We start from the raw sequence: 20,248 nt of genomic DNA on the forward strand, positions 1-20,248 counted from the left end.
TTCACTAGCAGGACCAAGTACTGATTTTGCCCCAGATCCCTAAGTGGCCCCCTCAAGGATTGAACTCACAACCCTGCGTTTAGCAGGCCAATGCTCAAACCACTGAGCCATCCCTCCCCCGCCTTCCGCGGCACTGAAGGACCCGCCGCCAAAATGCCGCCAAAGACCCGGAGCGAGTGAAGGACCCGCCGCCCAAGTGCCGCCAAAGACCCGGACCACCGCTGGGTGAGTAAAAATTAAAAAGTTAGGCGCTCTTCTTTAGGGCGCGGGGCCCGAATCGGGGGATTCAGCCTAAAGCCGGCCCTGCACCCAGAAGCTCACTTAGATTCTCTGAAAAGCTATAGCTTCACCTCACAATCTTTCTGCTATGGCAAGGCTGGTCCTTTACAGGTAGCATGCCAGGGCATATCAGATGATGATGATGAAGTGAAGTCTCTTCTCTTCAGCTAAGTGTGGGATTTTGGGGGGGGGGGGGGAAAAGACAGGTAAGTGGATACTTTAGTTGATGTTGAATTCAGAAGAAACCTTGGGGGGAAATTTAAGATGGAGGCCAAAGGATTCCTTTTCCTTGTGAAAAACCATGAGGAGGGTCTGCCACGATAGCTCCCAACTCACTGACCATCCCGGCCAAAATGACAGCCACTAAAAAAAAAAAAAAAAAGCAATTTTCAGGTGGGGGCATGGCACATATCTTGTTGACACAAGATCATCAATCTGAACTCTTGGTGACAAGATTGAGGGACCAGTGAGTGCTCTGACCACTGGTTGGAAGGTCCTAATCAGGCCCCCCGTGAATAATACTGTAGTAGAATTAGTGAAAACAGAATGTCCATCTACTGATGGGAGGAAGGCACTAATCACTGCAAGGTGGACTCATAACGAGCTAGTAGAAAGTCCTGAGTTTTTTTTATTTAGAGACAGGAGATAATCTAAAATGACTGGAGTATCTGCAGTGACTGGAGAATGTTGACAGTGCTGCACCCAGGCAGAGAAATGCTTCTATTTAGCTAGATAGCAGGTCCTAGGTGAATCGTTCCTACTTTGAGTAAGGATAGCCTTTAACGGGTGCTAAGCAGGAGCATTCTATTTCAGACGCCCATCTCAACACCAGACAGTGAGGTGGAGTGAACTTGGATTAGGGTGTCTGATTCTGCCCCCGACCCTGCTCTAGAGTTCAGAGGTCTGGGAAGGGGTGAATCTTGATGAGAGGCAGGCTGACATTGTCAGGCGGCTCTGGGAAGCAACACTGCCTTGGCCAACTGGATGAGAGAAGAATGATGTTGGCCCTGGTGTGGTGTATCTTTTGTAGGACATGTGAAAGCCGGGGAATGGGAGAAAAGGCATATTTGAGAGAGTTTTCCATGACAACAGGAGTGCATCGCCCTGGGAGTTCTGGCCCATGGCTCCTCTGGAGTACTACTATGGAATTTGTTTGTTTTGGATGCAAAGAGGTCGCACTGAGGTGTTCCCCACTCTGTGACTATTTCACTTAGGAGAGAGTGGTGGATCTCCCACCTGTGGCCTTCAGAGAAGTGCCTGCTCAGGAGTTCTGAATACCTGGGAAGTATGATGCAGTTTCTGATGCACCAGTTCCAAAGCTTGACTGTTTCTAGGCAAAGGGGAAGAGATCTTGCTCCACCCTGTTTATGTAAAAGACCATAGTGACACTGACATCACTTGGATATGGAATGACTATATAAGCAGGAGGAAAGCCCTGCAAGTGAGGTGAAGTCAGTACCGATTGCAAATCCCGACCCATGCTCACAGATTAAACCGGTGGATGACTGTCCTTATGATTCCGTGCTGGAGTCTCCAACAGATGCTTCTTCCTGCACACTTTACCCTCCAGTCTGGGGGTTTTCAGTGGTGCCGGTCCTTTAGGGTTCACGTGCAAAGGCTCACCCACCTTGACAGGCTTGAGGATGGATTACATCTCTTGTGGACAATCCTTGACAGGGATCTGTCCTTGCAACCATGACAGTGCTCCCATTCTCATGGGAAGCCTGGAAGAAAAGTCCTTGGGTTTAGGTATTGAAGACTTCTCTTCTAAGTACATGCTTGGCTTGTCTGTTGAGGTCAATGCACTAAGAAGGTGGAGAGGGCAAGTCTCCCTGGCCTGGATCAGAGGAGCCTCAGAGCCTTCTCCATCAGGTATTTCCTTAGGTGAAGTTCATGAGCTTCACGAGTTCTTGGTGGAAACGAATGACAGATATTATGCCTTGCAGAAATATGTGCCTCACCCAAGAAGCAGAGGCAGCGCTCTTGATTGCTGCTGATGGAGAAGGAGAAAGGGCAAGAGATGCAGTTCTTGAACCCCTGGACTCTGGGCATAATCCCGGACCATGGGGACAGCATAGGTTCTGGAACTAGGGGTGCTACAGGGGTGAAGTGGACTCCATTATATAGACTGTTTACAATTTGGTTCAATGGCTCAGCATCCCCCTGTAAAAATTGTTTGAGGAGCCCTGGTGGAGGGAGTCCTCAGCTGGTGACAAAAAACTACATTAACTATGCTATAAAACTCTAGCTATACTAACAGGCTAAGTAGCATAAAAACCATTTGCAAAACTATTTATACGTTTTATCAAAAAAGCTGGAGAACACTGAGAACACAGGATTCCAACTCAGACCACGTGGCAGTAAGAAGGAACTGGAGAGACGCTAGCCCGCATTGCCTCCTATGCTCTGGAGCACGAGGAGATCCACTGCACATATGCAGTCCAATGGACACTGTTAGAATTTCCAGACTTGGGAGCATGGCACATGCACACCCACCTGTAGAACACACATAGCGACCAGCACTTGAAGAGGAAACAAGGGTTATGGGACTCTGTGATACCCAAACATATTAGAGATATCTGGAAAGTATAACTCAGTCTTCCTTGCTTTTGAGGGCTTGAGCTTCATGCAGTGAATTAACATCAATCCTTGCATATTTACTCTTAAACTGGAGTGTACTGCAAGATTTTAAACATTAAATTAGAAAGTAGAAATGCCTGTCATATGCAAAGCCTCCTTTCCTTTAAGCTGCATATTCATATCCTATGAGGAACAGGATCACAAGGAAGAATATTCCAGAGATTCTTTCTGTCAGTTTCCATACAAAACCAACCTGAAACCGGTTGACTCTAACCCAAGCATTCCATGGAACATCATTAGTCAGGCGCTCCAGCTTTAGAGGTGGAGATAGGACTTTCCTCCAACAAGGGCAGCACTGTATGGTTTTTGGACTTTGCAGCTGGGCTAGTTTTTATTGGTATCTAGTTATCAGGTTCTCTTCAAATTCAGAAGGGCTTTTTCGGTGTACAGATCAAAATTTATGAAAGGCAGAATGACCACCCATTTTGCCTCTATGGGCTGTTAGGAGATGCTATTTGGAGTGTGTTTTTAATTTGCATGCAAATAAAGATGTTAAAAATATTAGAACTGGAATGCACCATTTTAAAATAAAATTGAGAATACATGATTAAGAGTAGAGACACAGATCAAACTGCACTCACATATGCTTGGATATTCCTTCATGATACATGACGACAATGTAAAAGCAATGTCAACTGTTTCACTGCGGTAGTTTGTGTTTTATCCGCTGGCTGCAGTCACTAGAAAGGGAAATGATCACACTTGAGCAGCTTTGACGTTCATTCCAGTAGAGGGCACTAGTATACAATGAGAGGACAGAGTAGATTATATAAATTTTGCTTTAATGGGAGAGGGGGGAAAAAAAAAAAAAAAAAAAATCGAACCTTGTGTTGGAGAAAGACAAAAAATACACTAAGGTGTGTTAAGAGCCAACTGGATTAGTAAATGGTCTAAAAGTCAGTTTTAAGACGCTAAATGCAGGCTACTGAGGAAAAAACGTATTTAAATGCATTCTTTTAATCTAGCGTTTAGCAAGAAGTCAGCATCTTTACATGGTCTATACACAGCAGAAAGCTTTGTATATTACAGGGACAACACTCGCATGAAGTGCTGTAGCATGAATGAGTAGTGTAAAGAATGTTTCAATACGTTTAAACACTAGTGCCATCGAACTCTGGTATCCCACTTTACAGTTCCTCAACCAGATGTTGCATTTGGACAGGACAGGACTGACATCTAAGTTACTGACCTCAAAGCAGTGTTTCTTAAACCGTTGAAAGCGAAGTCTCTTTTAGGGAAACGAAACCAACTGCACACATATATTGGAAGATGTATCCATTAACAGGAGTAGGCCTCCACCATGCTTCCTTTCCTCAAGCATATCCTTCATACCCATGCCCAACCTTCCCCCTGCCCACCAACCACACTCACTTCAGGAAAAGCCTGCGTTGAACTTCAAATATGGTCTTACATACTTTGTCAGATCTATTGCTGCTCACCAACGTTGACATTTAAAGCATTACTGGCGTTCACGATATCACCCACTGAAATGAACAGGGTATTCACACCTTCAGATGCTCTCCAAAGAAGGCTTCCATCAACAAAGCTAGCTTCATTCAGGGAGCTGGTGTTCCTACACCAACAGAAGACACCCTTCTGTCAGTGTAGGCCACATCTACAGGGCTATGCCGGCATAGCTACACCAACATAGTTACACCAGTATAGTCCATGTAGCGCAGACATGCCCTTATAAATATCAATTTAAGACCCGTGCTGGAGGCACTCTATCCGACAAGATTTTGTGGGAGCAGAATTGAAAGCTCAAGCCTTAAAGAACAGATTGAAATTTGAAGCTTGATTTAACAGACAATTTTAAATGTCAGATAAGGCTTCTATTAGCGAGTCAAGCATGTGGGAAAACTTGTTAACAGTTGTTTAGTGGACTGCATTCCCACTGAGAGTCAAATGACCTCACATCTGAGCAAGATGGCACTTATTAAATTAGCATTTCAGACCCAAGAAATGTCTTTTGCAGTTTTTTGTGGTGAAAAAAAAATGCATTATACCTTATGAACTCTGTCTATCGGCTCACACAAATTCAGTTATCTTTTAAAGACAGGATGAACTACTGCTGACTTGTTTTATTCATCATGTAGACTAATAATGCATTTAAAATGTTGTTAGTTTGTAGTTGAATCAGCTGAAGTGACACAGTAATGCAAATCACTGCATTTTTTAACAGGTGGGGAAGTCAGCTGAGAAATATAGTTCGTACAGGTTAGTATTAAACAGCCACACACTTCTTAAGGGCTCAAGTCAACATCCATTAAATTTCAGACTTTAAGTTAGCTTGGGACTTGAACATTTACACTTTTCCAGAAAAGTGCATGTCCTTTAGAAAGCACGTGAAGAGACAGCAAGCAAGTGCTAAGTTAGCCTGTTAGTACAATTGCCTTCCACTGCCTTCTATCTGAGAAATGGAGAAGCATAGTCTAATGGTGCGGTATATTCATACTGGATACATACTGCAGAACATCAATTTCACCCTCTTGCTGTTAAAAACACCATAATTGATGCTTAAGACTACAGCCACCTGAAGTTAATTATTGATCTACAATTGCTCATGTAACTCCATGCTCTGTAACAGACATAACAATATGGACCACTTGCACAGCAGCCTTTCAAAACACATTTGAAGATTGAAGGTAAAACTAGGGAAGGAGGCTGCTCACTATTGTAAAGTCTCCCAGGACTCATGAACAAACAATTCACTCAGAGTTCAAAGGGTATCTGCCTCACTTTCAGTGAATAGACAAACCACCTAATAAAAAGAAACACCCAAAAAAGTCAGCTGAACTTCAGGAACTACACCTCTACCCCGATATAACGCTGTCCTCGGGAGCCAAAAAAAAAATCTTACCGCGTTATAGGTGAAACTGCGTTATATCGAACTTGCTTTGATCCGCCAGAGTGCGCAGCCCCCCACCCCCGAGCGCTGCTTTACCGCGTTATATCCAAATTCGTGTTATATCGGGTTGCGTTATATCGGGGTAGAGGTGTACTGCAATTCCCAAATATGCTGCAAGAGATTCCTGAAGTGGATTATCTCATGAATTGAAGCACAGTATTCTCAGAGAACCATCTCAAAAGCCATGCCAGAAAAAGTCTGTTTTCTTACCCAAGTAACCTCCTCAGAAAAAACAAAGATGTTAGACAGTAAGACCTAAGCCCCCCACCTGCCAGAGACAGGGGAACCTCAGTGTGAGCTAGTATAACAAAGCTCTTCACATTTTTTTTTCCCTTTTCTCAGCCTGCTAATGGGAGGAACTAAAACCACTTGTGAGCGCTGGTACATCATATTCCAGCCTGGGTAGAAACAATTTGCCCTCACTCTTAGCTATATTTCACTCCTCTGTTGGATGAAATATAAATAGCTCATCTGTGTCAGAGGCCCTATAATGCTCATAGCACTCATGTAAGGGATGGGGTTTTGGAAAAGTCTTATTCTACTCCTGCAGCCACCATGAAGTTCCACATTAACACCTGTTAAATCCTATGTTGTCTGATTTGTTAAGTATAGCACTTAAATGTCAATGTTCCAGAACTAAAAGTAACCTTTTAAAAAAAAAAAAAAAAGTGTACCAATTTGGATTCAAGAACTTGGAGAGTCCAATAAGAGGCAAATGATTGATTAAAAAAGCTGAAAGGTTTGTATACCCAAGTGTTTAGAAGTGATTTACAAATCCAAGCTTAATCCTACACTGAGACTATCAAATTTGTTCATCTCCTGATGAGGGCCATGCTAAACTGGTCCAAGTCCTATAACAAGGGGAGCAATAACTGAAGTTCTTCAGGAGTATTACAATATGAATTCCCTTTAGTTATTGATCTGTGGTAATCTTTTTTTTTTTAAATCTAGTTCTGGAGCAGACATGCTATGAACACACGGAAAATGCTGTAAACACTTTAAAAATTCTATGCCATGAACAGCATTACACAGCAGAAAATCTTTCCTGCTCTAAAACACATTAAATAAAAATATTTAGGTACTTAAATCTCTAAGGGTTTGGATAGTAAGCCCTTTCTACTTATTCTAGATCTCCCTCACAAAAGTGCAATGTGGTTAGCATGTCTACTTGTTTTCATTTTGATGCACCAATTTTCTGTTTTAAAAATGTGACCTACTTTACATGACCACGTAGGATTCAGGTATGTGGAGGCATTAGATTGTGTATTAATCGTTATGCCAACAGGAAGTGCTCCATGTCAAGTTGGAATTTCACTGCTAGTTATAAAAGCAGCACCAAAACGCGAATAAAAGCTAGGAGCCATCCTGGCAATCCACTATGGACACGTAGAATACTAAATCCGTTAAGCATAGTGTTCAGTTATGCAGTAATTGGAGCGCCACACTTCAAAAACCAGATGTTCAAATTCTCAACAAGCACTACATTTAAATTAACCTAGAAACAAGAACTAAGTGTTGACACAATATACAAGTTCTCACCCCTTTACAGAGTACTGAAATATAAATTAATTTCCCAGACCTGTGAAGAATTTTCTAAATTTAAACCTTAATAGGTTTTAAAGCTTTCCCACAAGTTAGATGAGAAACACTAAAAACATGACCACCTGAGATACGGCTCCATCTAACACAAAATCCATGTTTAAAGACACCTGCTAACCAGCAACCTACATCTATCAGAGGGCAATCAAGAGGTGGATCTGACCAGGAAGGTGAAGTGGTAATGAAAGTAGTCCAGCCTCTCACTGGGACCTCCAGCTGCTGTAGAAGACTGAATTCTCACTAGAGTGCTGTTTCCAGAGCTAATCCTGAGTATCCTTCTGGAATCACCTTGTGGCTAATAAGCATTTGATAAGTTGGAAGCCCCTTCGGCAAGTTGCTGAAAGAGACCCCCCCCCCCCCCCTTGCTCCTGTAGTCTTCCCCAAACCTCCATTTTTGGGGTCCAATCTCACCTCCTAGAAATCTGAGATTTTCCCAACAGAGTAAAACTGACAAGATTTGCTAGTTTTGCCACTGCCCTCGGAGTTCTGAACTGCAGCAATGAAACTCACCAGAGCCTTGACAGTTTTCGCTTTGATGCTTAATAAGGCTGTGAGCAGCAGCACTGGGATCAAAAGGAACACTGAATCAGTTTACTTTCTGCTCATATTCAGAGGGCCAGCAATTTTTCTTTTAAATTAAGGCTTCAATCCACAGAACCTTATATTAAGACTTGCAATCACCAGGAGCTAGTGGATTTTTCAATCCATTCATGCACACAATAAGATTCACATGAAAAAAAATGTTAAACAGAGGAAGATTGAAGTTCACGACTCCTACAGTCTAGGTTTGGTCTATACTGGGAGCTTACCCCAAAGCCATCTATCCATGAGGTAGCAACACCAGCACAAACAGGCAAAGCCACTAAGCTCCACAGTTGCAAATAAGTAGTACTCACGGTCATTAGCAGTTTGGGTGAGTGCAGTACATCAGCGGTTGGAATAAGGGCAAATCCCCCCCGTGTAGACAAGGCTTATTCCCTGCTTTTCCACTGACTTTCTGGTTCTCTATTTCCCACCATCGTTAGAACAAATGTTACACTATTAACCTACCTCAAAGGTTTAGAGGTTTGTAAGTCTCCAAGACCCATGAAAGAAAGGAACAACAGAACTAGAAGAATTGCAAGGAACAGAAAAGTGCCAGACTGTATACCATGTAACTTTCGGTACTTGCTAGCAGCCACTGCACCATGGCAAATCCCAGTAAAAAAGTACATGGGGAGACTGAAGATCACATCTCCAAACTTACAGTCAGCACTGTACGCAAACAGAGAAATACAATATTTTTTTAAACCGCAACCTTATTCTGCCCCTTACAGCAGACTAAGGGATCTCACAGAAACCATTACCTTCATTACTGTAAAAGTTGTGCGACCCAGTTTACTTTGTTGCTATCTGTAAAGCAGAACCTACCAAAGACTGAAAACTACACTTTTCCCCTGCTGTTGTCAAAGATACCCTGATGTAATTTGTTGACATTTATCATTAAGGAGAGAGACTTCTGAAAGCCTTACAAAGGAATAAAGCTTCTTAGGATTTAAAAAAGCCTACATTAACCAGCAGGGATGGCAAGAATGGATTAGTCCTACAGATTGAGACATTACAGTGAAACACAAAGTTCTGAAATAACTAAGCTAAGATGATGTATTGAGTGACCTTCAGCACTGCTAACAAACTGTCCTCAAATATTTATCTACCAAGTTCAGAATGAGAGTTAGGTTGACTGCAATAAGTTAGTCACTCAAATGTTAGCTGCATTTTTCTTTTGACTACACTAGGTTAGACATGCTTTTTTAAAATTATATATACATTTATTCATTCATTTGCTACATACACAATACAAGAACAAATGCACCATGAAATTCTTAAGCTTTCTGGGAAGCTCTTTTCCACATCTATTAACAACATCTTTTCTACCTCTGCAGACAATCTCATGATGCTTTGAGTAAGTAGAGGATAGAATATTTGCAGAAATAGCAAGATGATGTGATGGAAGTTCCATTTAAATTTATAAACTCTGATCAAAATTCTCCAATTCAGTTTTTTTCCTGGGTTTGTCGTCTTGCAATTTCAATGCATCTAGCGTATCCGAACCTCCACCTCAAAATGAATGCACCCTTTGCGGCAAAGTTAGAACACACAATGAAAACACTAACATTTTGGAACAGGAGCATTTGGTGTTTGTGAGAAAAGTCTGAAAACTACATTTAAATTATCTGCAGAACGGCTGCTTCAAGGCCATGTTGAATTAGCTTAATAATATAGATTTGTAACATGGGAATTCATACCTATTTATACAAGCAGTTAGAGCACCTGTAAAACCATGACCAATGGTCTAATCCAAGATGCACTGAAGTCAAAGGAAATCTCTCCATTAATGGTAGTTCAGTGCCTAAAGCCCAATTTTTCAAGAGACCTCAGCTGCCATTTTGGCACTCAAAAGACGTGACCAGCACCCAGCTGCTTGTGCTGAGCACTTGACAATCTGACTGCTCCCATTTAGGTACCCAAATGAAACAGAGCTTTTTGAACAGTCTGACCCTAAGTGTGTGTGTGTGGGGGGGGGGGGGGGGGGGGGCTGCACAACACCATACTGTCGCCTAAGACGACAAAAAACACCCTTCTACCCACCCTGGCATCAGAGGCCTTCAAGCCTTACCCCCCCCCCGCCCCCAAAGTAATGTTTATTATAGAGACCCCCTTAATTTGCTTTTGCTATACCCCATCCCTTGTATCCACAGACCATTTTGCCTAGTCTACACTTAAAATTCGCTGCTATAGCTATTCAGACAAGTGTTTTTGCTGGAACAGCTATACTGGTTCCCAGGCAAAATAAGCTATACAGACAAAAGTACTTTTAAGCCAGAATACTGCATCTACGCTAGTGCTTTTACCAGTATAGAAAGACCAAAACCACACCCCTCTAACCAACACTATTAGGCCAGCAAAAGTTTTAGTATAGATCTGACTGAAGTCTTTTAGAGTAAGGGCCATGACTTCATACCAGCGTGTACAGTACCTATGCTGCATACGAATTCTAAAGCAGTCCATTATCCTATTCTTGTACTTTTCACAATTTCAGGGGTGAAATAAAGAGAGAGATTAAAGCTGTCCCAAATTCTGCCTGGAATTTAATTTAACTTGTAGAATTGGTATAAGCACACCCAATTCCAATTCCCGAGCTTTCTGATCACAACTATTAGTTACATTTTAGAAGTATATCACTTAAATGACCTGCAAGAACTGGTGTTATAACTTCTGATTTTTAAAATCATCACTTTGTCCCAATTATCTTTTAAAGCAGCCACAATGTTACAAAAATTAGTTCTCACCATTTTGAGAGTGTGTAAAGTTCAGTTTACTTGGGTCTCTGTTTAGATTGATATATTTTCCTTCACTTTATTCACTTCTTTACAAGCTTTTGCAAAGCTCCATCTAAAATCCATTGTCCTGACAAAACCCTTTGCTGTACTCAACAACTGAACTTCTAATCTGCCTACAGATTAACATGAAATGCAGTTTTCAAATATAACTGTTACATTATAGTGTCGTATAAAGATTCTTTTAGATTGACAAAAGAAAGCTGGAACCTGAACAGCAAGTGATTCCTCCGTTGCACTTTACTCCCACCCACACATCCCCTTTTGGATATTCTAGCACAGAAATTGTACCAATTGATGTTGTACTGGCACCGCCATTCAGTTGAGGAAAAAACTTCCAAATAAAACCCATCAACCACAAAAAAAAGCAACCCTCACTTGGTTAGTAGCTTTTTTTTAAGCCTGTGCTTCTGGCCTTGTGTTGAGAAATCTCTTTACTACTCAGAGAAGCTATCTGAGAAAGTAGACAGGATCCCTGAATTGGCCCTGCTGAACTGCTGAAGCACTGGAGTAGGCGGAGGGTCTACTGTTAAGCCAAACAAGGCTGGGGACTCCTTTGAAATGTTCCTAAAATACAGGGCTTTTTGGAGCTGTGCTCCGGCTCCGCTCCAGCTCCAGGCAAAAACCTGCAGCTCCACTGCTCCACACTCCGCTCCAAAGCCCTGCCCATAAAGACCCCATCCTTGCCAGAAAAAGAGAGAGATGGGAGGAAACAGACTTCTAGAGAGCTGCTGAGAAAGCACCTGGCTTTGAGCCTAGAGACAGAAGCCTGGGAAGTGGGGTCTCTGCATGTTCACCAGGTGTACCTGTAGAGGGTACCTATAGGATACCACATGAAAGGTGGGGAAGTACCTTCTGCTTGCCTCCAAGCCTTTAAAAAGGTGGGTGAAACAGCAGCTCCATGCCTGATGCAGTAGTGGATTCTCATGATAGGGACCTTGATATTTTCTGACAAGACGATTCTGCATTTCAGCATACGCAGCCATTTAAGACGTGCAGAGAAACCTCTAACCCAGTAAAAAGCACATTCTCTAATCAGCATAGTTTTTAACAGAAAATTGGATAAAGAAATAAGACTAATGGCTTTCCAACAAAATTCACTGAAAGAACACTGTCCAAACTCAAATACCCAACACATTCTACTATTTAAACCTAATAGCAGCTTACGAGCATATAAAATGGTGTCTTAGGGAAAGATTCAATTGCCTGTACTGTATGTTAATTTTATGAACAAAAGGTAGGATAAATGTGACACCCGAGTTTTAAAGTCATATAGATATAAAATTAAGTTTTTAAAGCCAACTTAGAAATTAAACAGACCTTCAGACTGACTCTCCCTGCAGTTTTATAACATGTAAATTAAGATGCTTACACCCTCCCTCGTACAATACTTACTGTTCTTATACATGAGCAAATCAAGTTTATTTGAGCTCCAGGGATCTGAACAGAGGCTGTGCGCCCAATTCATCAGCACTATATTTTGATTAATACCATTCTCCACATCTTTGCACTCACTTCACCTTGGGCAGTGCAGGGCAATGGGGAAATTAGGTTTTACATATTCAGAAATGTCAAAGTATATAAATGTACTACAGTTTAGTAAATGCCAGTGTGCACGTCTCAGGTTTGTAGCTTTCCATTCCCTACCAAGAATGCACCCTTATAATCCACAGTCAATTCCAGTACTATCTCAAGCCCTCCCATTTCACCAGTTTTCAAACCACATTAACAAGATACAAGAAGGTGAAGCAGTGAATGGCAACTCTTTTAGGAGAGGCCACTGGTGACATGGGTCACAACGCCAATCAGGTATTAGAAGAAAGTTTGCCAAAGGCCCCAGGGTATCTCTACACTGCAATCAGGAGGTCTGACTGCAGCACATATAGCTTGCTTTAGCTAGCTTGCTAAAAATAGCCATGGCATCAAGGGCTAGGCAGGGTCCCACCTCCTGACTGCAGCGGATACACCCTTTCCCTACTATGGAGACAGGACTCAATCTACCTACCTGCCTTTTGCAGTTTCCCCACTGCAAGCCAATTTGCACTTCCACTGAACTTAATGAGCGTTTCGGCACCGACTTCAATGGAATGAGGATTAGTCTAGAAAGTTCTGAATTGAATCAACTAAAATAAGTGATAGGATTGGTATGTAGACTTTTCTATTGTGACAATAAGGCTGGGATTGCTGGTATATATTGCTAGTTTATTTTTAAGTATTTTCTCATAAATAAAGTAGTAGTCCACCCCCAGTGGAAATAGTCTTTAGCCTTGGGGCAATCATACATTAACCTAAACACTTCTGACTCAAACAAAAGAACTCTTAATGTTATGAAACTAGGGGGGAAAGGTAACATTTGAACAAGAAAAACCAGAAGAAACACCTGGATTGACGGTACCATGGAACCTCAAAGATAGGAACACCAGAGTTATGGTCTAACCGGTCAACCAGACACCTAGTACATCCAGAAGTAACCCATCGGGCAGCAGCAGAGACCAAAAAAACCCAAATACTGTACTGTGCCTGTATTGCATCTTAAAGGTAGGCACATCTGGGCTGCCTGTCCCCACCACTCGCCCCCACCCACGGGGCAGCCACTTACAGCAAGACGCTGAGGCGGTCAGCCCAAGGCAGCAGGAGCCAGCCAGCGGAGCAGGAGCAGCTCTGGGGTCTGCACCACTTTCACCCCTCCTCCCCTGCCCCCGTCGGGAGGGGGACACGCTGTTTTTTTACCACCTCCCCTCTCCTCTGGGAGGGGGACACACTGTTTTCTCGTACACACACGAACCCCTCTGCCTGGAGGAGGACAAGCTTGGGGCTGACTAGGGAGCTCAGCTGCTGCTGGACCCCGGCCCGGAGCGTCCGCTGCTGCATCTGGAGTCCAAACTGCTATGTTCAGAGTTACAGACAACCTCCATTCCTGAGGTGTCCATAACGGAGGTTCTTTTATAAACACTTTTCTTAGGATTTCAAAGGAAAAATCCATTGCACAGAAATAAACTACATTTCCCTGAGATATCATTGTCCACTTGGGTTCAAAGAGCATCCGTTGCATTAAGCCTTACATTATGCCTAGTTATGGAATGCATGTTAGTAACACAAAAGAAAGATTCTCTTCAGGGTATGGGACTTGACATTTTAACAATTGTTGTGCTAATATTTTACTTCTATGCCAAATTTACCCATAACACAAGTGAATTTCAAGATGTCACAGAAATTGCCAGCTTTCATAATGCCGTGAAAGTGACCTGACAAATTCTCTCCTCAGTAGGTTCTTACAGAAAAGAAAGTTATTTCCTTCTGAGGTTGGGGGTTTATTAGATTATGAAAAACTATCTTCAGACAAACCTGGGAGGTACAGACAAGTTTTAAACATTAAGCAACTAAGTCTGCAGGATTCTGTGCTACTTTTCTCTGTTTCTAATACAAGAAGTCATGTGTGTATGTCTGTACCAAGGTCTAATTAAACCAAATCTGCATACAATTTCAGATTGTGGCTAATTCTCAAAAATTAAATCTGAGAATTTTATGTAGTAGAAAATAGTTATGGAAGCTTCATTTGAATGGCAACTAACAAGTGTCCTACCTTAATCCTAGTGAGGTATAGAACCAACGTGTTCCATTTATTTTATCAAGTGTGTTGAGACAGAAGTTAGCGATCTACTATAGCACCCAACTTATTGGTATTTACGTTCAATTCTTATTTTAATACAGTAGTTTATGGGCTGAAGCTTTGTTTTTAATACAGTGAATATACTGCTCTTAAAAGGTACCAGATTTAGAGCCCTGAAGGCTTCATCCACAGAACAGGATCACAGAAGTGTAGTGACAATTCAAGTACTCCCCATATGGCCTCCACTATAAATCTTAATTATGACTAGACTGCCAGATTTTAAGATTACACTAAAATCTAGCCCCCCAAAAAATATAGCTGAGTAAATTAAATTTGTAACCAACAAATCATATTTAATCAGGCAGCCTATAAGTCAGATTTTAATCACCAGTGACACCAGCCAAGTTGTCACCTCTCAAATCAAGAAATACCAGCTCATTTTTAACTCTAATGGTGCTAGCAGTGCCGGCACAATTCAGAAGATCTGTGCATAAGGTGGCGTACTCAAGATAAAGACAGTAATTAAAACCTGATTTCCTCTGAAATTAACAATGAGCATTCTTTTAGAGAATCTAGTTACCATGGTTTTCGTCTCCATGACACGTCCAATATTTCAACTGGCATTCAACAGTTATTAAAAATCTAGCCTAAAAATTATGCAAAGTTAATTCTGAAGAAAGATATTTTATAGTGAATGAATGATCTATTATAAAAGGTATATCATGCCATAACTTTGCACAGCATTTTACACAGATTAACATATACCCAACACCCTCCTCCACCCAAAAATCACATTTAAATATAGGACATGAAAATAGAGAAGTCAAGATGATTGGAAAAGAAAGGACAAAGCAGATTTTGGAGAAAGGACACTTGGTGGATGGGAAAACAGACATCATTCCAAGTACAGAAAGCAGTTTGCAAATAGGGAAAGACAAGAGGAGAAAAGTAATGGAGCCACAAGGTGAGAGTGAGTAACGTGCGAGAGAGATGGAGCAGGGAACGAGATTCGATGTAAGCAGAAGTTATGCAACAGCTAAAATGAGCATGGGACGTCTGAACTGTTGGTGGAAAGAGACCAGGAGCCAGTCAAGTGAGTTGAGAAAGGGGGATGACATTAAGATGAAGCCAAATTCTGCTCTTGATTCAGAAATTACATCTATTGTGTGATTTCAATGGAGTTACTCTAGACTTACAGCTGTGTAAACAACAGTATCTATCAAGTGCTGTCAATTTCCCAGGAAAAAACAGTTTAGGACAGGGCACTGGTAAATATTAGCTTTAACCAGAGGTCCCCAAAGTGTGGGGCGTGCCTCCCTAGGGGGGCATGGAGGAATAGTCTGGGGCGGGCGCGGCAGGGGCAGGGCCCAGCCAGCCCTCCCTAACCCCAGCTCTGCTCAGGTCCCACCTCCCCGGCTCCTGGCCCCATGCGTGGCCCTGTCCCCAGCCTCAGCAAGGCCCCACACCAGCCCCCAGCCTCGGCTGCTGGCCGTGGCTCTGTTCCTGGCCTGGGGCCACGGCTGGGGGAAAGGCCGGGAGTGGAGCTGAACCTGGCCACAGGGCCAACTGCGGCTCCTGCCCCAGCCTTGGCCCCCTTGGTCCTCTTACCCCATCCACATCAGCCCCCAGCTCTGCATGCTTCTGGCTGCTTAATGCTGCAAGCTGACAACCCTGCATTACTGGCATTTTCATATAACAATGTTTTCATTTCCTCTTGTTTACACAATATTAAAAACTGAAGTGTGTCATAACATGTATACCTTCCTTGAGAAAATACTGAACCAAAATGTATACAGACATTCCAGTATTCAGTTTTATTACATATTAGTATTATGCCAACTGCAGTTTTACTTTATTTGTACAAACTTTAATTAATCTACAGATCCACTGTCTTATGTAACCACACTTTGAATATGCAACTAAAACTAAGTAATGTGATGTGAGCTAGTATTAATGGGGCATTTTAACTTCCCTGATATCTGTTGAAAGACTAATACAGCAAAACATAATATGTCCTGCAAGTTCTTAGCATGTGTAGTGGACAACTTTCTGATTCAGAAAACTGAGGAAACAATTAGGGGGTCTATCCATTTTTGGAGCTGGTGTTGACCAACAGGAATGGAATTTAGTTGTGAATGCAAAGGTGGTCAGGAACTTGGGAGGAAGTGATCATGAGGTGGATGAATTCAAGATCCTAGGAAAGGAAGACATGAGAATAGCAAAACAAGGACACTTGCTCAGAAAGGCAGATTTCAACCAACTCAGAAATAGTAGGCAAGGACCCATGGAAAGACCATTTAGGAAGAAAAGGAGTGGAAGGGGCTGGCAGTTCCTAAAATGATGTAATACCTGATGCTCAATATCAAGCTACTCTGATGCAGAAGATAGATAAGAGTCATAGGAGGCCAATGTGGCCACACATGGAGCTTTTTAGCTATCTAAATAGCTAAGAGGATACATATAGGAAATGGAAGGTGGGGCATGTTTTTATACATGGGAATAGCGCAAGTGTGCAGGGACAAAAATCAGGAAAGTTAAGGCTTGAGTTACAGCTGGCAAGAAATGGTTCTACAAATACATCAGACAAAAAAAGAAAGATCAAGGATGGTGCGTCCACGGCTCAGTGGAGAAGGTGAGCTAAGTAACAAAAAATGCTAGGAAGGCAGAGCTGTTCAATGTCAACTTTGCTTCAGTCTTCACACAAAAAACATGTGACCAGATGACTAACAAAGTTACCATAGACAACAAAGGGGAAGGGAGGCAAATCAGTATAAGTAAAAGATCTTCTGACTAATTTGAATGAATTCAAGTCAGCAGGGCCTGATGCTATTCATCCTGGGTGCTGACGGAATTAGCTGAAGAAATCTCAGAGCCCCTGACAATAATATTTACAAACTCATGGATGACAGGAGAAGGGCTAAGGTAGTGCCCATCTTTAAAAAGGGGGGAAAGGAGGAGCTGGGGAACTATAGACCAGTCAGCCTGACCTCGATACCTGGGAAGCTACTACCGCAAAGTATAAAACATTCAATTTGTGATTACCTGGAAGATGAAGGGGTTATTGCTAGCAGCCAGCATGGATTTACTACGGAGAAATCATGCCAAATCAACTTGATTTCCTTCTTTGACAAGAACCATGAGGAGTCCAGTAGCACCTTAAAGATTAACAGATTTATTGGGGATAAGCTTTCATGGGTAAAAAAACCCACTTCTTCAGATTTGCCCAAATAAATCTGTTAGTCTTTAAGATGCCACCGGACTCCTTGTTGTTTTTGTGGCTACGGACTAACATGGCTACCCCTCGGATTCTTTAACAAGGTAACTGGTTTGGTGGAGGGGGAATGCAGTGGACATAACATACCTGAACTTTAGCAAGGCTCTTGACATAGTCCCACAGGACAGTCTCATAAGTAAGGTGGAGAAATGCAGGCTTAGTGAAACTACCATTAAGTGGCTACATAACTGGTTAAACAGTCATAAAGAGTAACTATTAATGGAATGATGTCAGGTTGGAAGAAGGCCTCAAGTGAGGTTCCACAGGAATCTGTTCTGAGTCCAGTATTATTTAACATCTTTATTAATTACCTGGATGTAGGAATAGAGAGCATACTGATCACATGTGGAGATGACAAAGCTAGGGGGAGTTGTTAACACTTCAGAGGATAGAGCTAAAATTCAGAGGGATCTTGATAAATTGGAGAACTGGGCTACAGACAACAAAATGAAATTCAGCAAAGATGTAAGGTGCTACACGCAGGGAAGAAAAACCAAATTTACAAATACAGAATGGGAGAACTGGCTTGACAGCATCACGGCTGAGAAGTATCTGGGAGTTGTGGTAGATCACAACCTCAACACGAGTCAACAACATGATGCTGTTGCAAAAAGCAAATGCAATTTTGGGCTGCATTAACAGAGGCATAGCATGCAGGTCATGGGAAGAGATACTACTGCTTTACTCTATGTTGGTTAGTCATCAGCTGGAGTACTGTGTCCAATTTTGGTCACCAGTTTATAGAAAGGATGTAGAGAAACTGGAAAAGATCCAGAGGCAAGCAACAAAGACTATCAAAGGGATGGAATGCAAGCGTCATGAGCAAAGACTGAAAGAATGGGTATGTTTAATTTGGAAAATAGGAGGATGGGGGTGGGGGAGGAAGAGACATGATAGAGATCTTCAAATACTTGAAAGGCTGCCATAAAAAGACGGAGAAAAGTTGTTCTCTTTTGCTACAGTGGGCAGGACAAGAGGCAATGTGTTCAAACGACAGCAGATTTAAATTAAATCTCAGGAAAAACTTCCTAACTGTAAGAACAGTAGGACAGTGAAACAGACTGCCTAAGGAAGACATGGAAGCTCCTTCATTGGAGGTTTTCAAAAAGAGGCTGGATAGCCATCTAGCTTGGGTGGTTTAGACATAACAAATCCTGCATTTTGGTGGGGGTGAGATTAGATGACCCTTGCTGACCCTTCTAGCCCTATGGTTCTATGAAACAGTTTTTCAAATGGAAAATGCCTTAAACTGGGCCTACCTAGCTTTCCCCAGAGCAGTAAAAGCCATTATTTTACCTGGTAAAAACCTCCTCCTCCGGTTAACACCCTGCCATCCCTGTATCTATCCCAGGGGTCGGCAACGTTTGGCAGGTGGCTTGCCAGGGTAAGCACCCTAGCGGGCGGGTCAGTTTATTTACCTGCTGACGCGGCAGGTTTGGCTGATAGATGGTCAATCTGTTCTGAAGGCCTCTGGAAGTCAAAATATTAAATGCTTTAGAATTCCAGTAAGACTTGAATACCACATTATTTCATGTTTCAGAGTGGTAGCCATGTTAGTCTGCATCTAAAGTGCCACAAGTACTCCTCATTCTTTTTACATTAGAATATGTAATTCATCAAGCTTTTAAAATAAAATAAAAAAAACCCCAAATGATAAAGTAACCATTTTGAGAAATCTCATAGTAGTTGCATAAGAAATCTGCCTTTTAATCTTATGGCTCAATCAATTGTTTGGAGAAAGACCCATTTAAACTAACTTTATTGAAGCCCAGCTTTTCATTTCACGGTTACCAGTGAGGGAACAGAAAGTCTCCCGAAACAGCAAGATGCTATTAGGCAAAGAAAGCCACAAAATAATGATATGTATGTAGGATAAAAAGACAGTGCTCTGATTATTACCACCACCTATTTATATTACAGCAGTACCCTGACATGTCAGTCAAGGTAAGTGCCCCATTATGTGGAGGATTGTATAAATTTAGAACAATGTCCCTTATTTTATTTTTCAAGTCTAAAATCAGTACCCCAAACTAGTTAGTGTAATTCTATAATAAAGACAGGAAATGTCTCAACTAACCGATGACTAGATCATCTCCAAAAGAATTCCTTTTCCAGTTGAGGTAGCACTGTAAAAAACAGCATTATAAAGCATGATATTGTCAAAGAATCTGTCGGACAGTAAAAAGAGCTCAGGACACTTGCTTTGCAGAAAATTACTGCCAAATGCTGCCAGACCCAGCTTTTCTTCTGTCTGGGCCACTGGCCAGACACTAATATTTTAGGCACCTACTAATTTTTAGCAGTGTAAAATATTGCATAATACCACCAACGCAGCCTTCCCACGACTATTTGAGGATGCTTTACTAAACTTTATCTCATGCTTTAACATTTTGCTTTTGTTTCCATACTGAAGGTAAAAGTGAAAGATTTATACGATCTGAAGAGAAACCAGAGTATATACTACTACTAGGAGAAAGGAGATATGGTGGTTCACAAGGCCATCACTTCAAAAGCGAATGCCCGTATTTCCTTTCCCAATATGAATGCTTTCACTTTACTTT

The 20,248-nt window shown here is 41.9% G+C and overlaps 1 protein-coding gene across 8 annotated transcripts in view; it reads right to left on the reverse strand.

The window, feature by feature from the left end:
- The window catches only part of GLCE (glucuronic acid epimerase), a 97,036-nt gene that overhangs the window by 68,494 nt on the left and 8,294 nt on the right, over window positions 1-20,248 (reverse strand). Inside the window, exon 1 of one of the 8 annotated variants that reach the window (XM_054041932.1) lies at window positions 3,501-3,567. The exons of the other annotated variants lie outside the window; for them this stretch is intronic. The gene's annotated coding sequence lies outside the window, so the exon portion shown is untranslated. Of the gene's footprint in view, window positions 1-3,500; window positions 3,568-20,248 lie in introns of those variants that run through there. 8 annotated transcript variants of the gene reach the window in all.

Source organism: Malaclemys terrapin, chromosome 10 (assembly GCF_027887155.1).
Source record: "Malaclemys terrapin pileata isolate rMalTer1 chromosome 10, rMalTer1.hap1, whole genome shotgun sequence".
NCBI classification, from domain to species: domain Eukaryota; kingdom Metazoa; phylum Chordata; order Testudines; family Emydidae; genus Malaclemys; species Malaclemys terrapin.